Source organism: Lagenorhynchus albirostris, chromosome 17 (genome assembly GCF_949774975.1).
Source record: "Lagenorhynchus albirostris chromosome 17, mLagAlb1.1, whole genome shotgun sequence".
Classification (NCBI taxonomy): Eukaryota; Metazoa; Chordata; class Mammalia; order Artiodactyla; family Delphinidae; genus Lagenorhynchus; species Lagenorhynchus albirostris.
The window spans coordinates 64,348,581-64,351,030 of NC_083111.1; the positions used below are offsets into that span (position 1 = coordinate 64,348,581).

The following is a 2,450-nucleotide window of genomic DNA, read 5'->3' on the forward strand; positions in this document are numbered from 1 at the left end:
TCCACGCTTTACTTTCCCAAGTGTGGATCCGGCTCTGCCTTAAAAAGAAAAAAAAAAAAATCAGTCCCAGCCTGGACTACGCAGTTATTTGCCAACTGCTGTCATCTAGTGGTGATACGTAGTAGTGCAGGATGAAGTAAAGACCTGGGGTGATTTTCTGGTCCCCGGAATACGGGTAGACTTAAGACTTACTGATTATATGATGTCATTTTAAGGGTGATAGGAAAGCTGCAAACTCCCTAAACACCATTTGTACCTACTGATTGGTGCCAGGTAGATCAACATTGGGCTTTGATTTTCTAGCTCTGCATTTCTAGCTCTGCATCTTCTTTGGGAAGAATACCCCTGTGTCAATGGGATGCTAACATATCCCCTAGGGGCTCGTATCAGCTGAAGACAGTACGTTTCCTTCATGGCAGGTGCTAGAGTAGGATCAATACCCACCAATTCCTGAGGAAACAACCTCAACTGTCCCACATGTCACCAATATATTTTTCCTCTCTCTACTTTGGACAAATAACGTCACCTGCTATATCAGTAAACAAAGGATGTCATGACCGTGAAGACATCAGCCCCTGAAGCTGCCCTGACTGCACTGCATGGGCACCTACTATGTGCTAAGGACTTTGTGTATACCATCTCTAATCCTCAAAACAATTTTTACTCCACTTTAGTATGAAGACTCCAAAAACTCCGATTAAATGCATTGACTACAAACACAGTGTGTTATGTTGCATAGCTGTTATTTAACTTAGTTATGTTTATTTTACTAAAGAAGCCTGTCAGTTTCCTGCATTTAATGTCATTAATTGGGGGAAGGGGATCCAATTTCTCCCCCCCACCCAACTTACCCAATTTTTTTCTTTTATTGAAGTCTAGTTCATTTACAATGTTGTGTTAGCTTAAGGTGTACAGCAAAGTGATTCAGTTATACATATGTATATATATCTATTATTTTTCAGATTCTAAAAATATGGAACCCTTCATGAACGTGCGTGTCATCTTTGGTCAGGTACCATGCTCATCTTCTCTGTACTGTTCCAATTTCAGTATACGTGCTGCCGAAGCGAGCCTCCAACATATGTTCTTTCAATTAAACCTATCCCTTCTAAAAGAAACTCAAATACTACTTCCTCTCAGCTTAATGCTGATGTCTGGGTAGATCAGATATTTTCTTCAGATGATACTCTGTGTCTTTTGTGGGGATCTTGCCCACTTTCCATGGGGAAAAACATGGGAGCTTGGCTCCTTTTTGAGTCCAGAGTGGGATAAGTACCTTAGTTTAGACTAGTATAAGACATAAATTAATATATTACATATATTATCTTACCATAACCAAAGATTTCCAGTTTTCTCCTGGCTGAAATTCTTTAAAGTCAAATCCTTTTAAAGTGAAATCCTTTGGTTCCCCTTTGAGATGTGACTTCTACTGCAAATGTCCTCCAGAAAGGGAATACATTGTCATAGCTGTAGTGTCAATTTTGTTTAAATCTAAAAACTAACAGCTCTTTATTTGACAAAAGTTTGATTTTGGGTTGATCAATGGGGCAAAATGCTAGACATGGGGATGAACTAGATTTCCCATTATTTGTTCATATTAATCATGGCCATTTTTGTTCCCTGGAGGCGATTCGTTTCCTTATTATGCAAAATTCTGCAACCCTTTTCCTCCAAACCTTAAAATCAAACATGTTGTCTGACATTGGTTTTTGTTCCCCTCTCAAATGCCAGGGACGGTCTGAGATATAGTGTTTGAACGTCAAAGTGTTGGTTTTAGACATTATAATGGTGTGTAACACGAAGGTCAAATACATTCAATCTCATGTCAACTCTGTTTAGCTGCTAGCGGTTGCTGCAGTTGCAGGGTTGAGGAGGATTCTGAAGCTGTGTCTGGGCTCAGCAGGAAAGAGCGATAAGTGATACCTGTCACAGAGGCTGCAATCATGGAGGTGTGGCACAATTTCAACCCTGTTTCTGAGGATCGGAGGGCAAAGTATTCGAAACCAGAAATGATCAGGAAAATCAGGGCCATAGAAGTGTTAAGTCTTTTCTTGGAAATCAGTTGTTCTGTGGTTGGTGAATAGAATTGTGGAGATGCAGAGAGATAGGGAAGCAAATGATTATTACATGAAGGCTGGTGGGCTGATGAAAAGACTTAGGAACTCATTGCTTTCCCCACAGAGGGCTCTAGACTTTGTAGGTCTGGTAATGGTGGAAGTGGTAGCATTAGAGATGGTGGTGATATGGAAGGTGAGTAGAGAAGGAGCTCTGATCACCTCTGTTCTTCAGTTTCAGAAATTTCTCTGATACTGACTGAAGGACACCAAGGAAGGCCAACCATGGAACTAAACTATCAGACACATTGAAGGTTTTCTGTTTTTTGTTTGTTTTTGGCCTCGAAGTCCATACTATGAGAACTGATTGATATTTTGATTACTGATTCGTTTTGA

The 2,450-nt window shown here is 40.2% G+C and overlaps 1 non-coding gene across 1 annotated transcript; it reads right to left on the minus strand.

The window, feature by feature from the left end:
- Positions 1-967: 967 nt before the first annotated feature.
- Positions 968-1,072, minus strand: LOC132508457 (U6 spliceosomal RNA). Its single transcript, XR_009536596.1, has one exon. It is a non-coding gene; the product is annotated as a U6 spliceosomal RNA (small nuclear RNA).
- Positions 1,073-2,450: the final 1,378 nt, after the last annotated feature.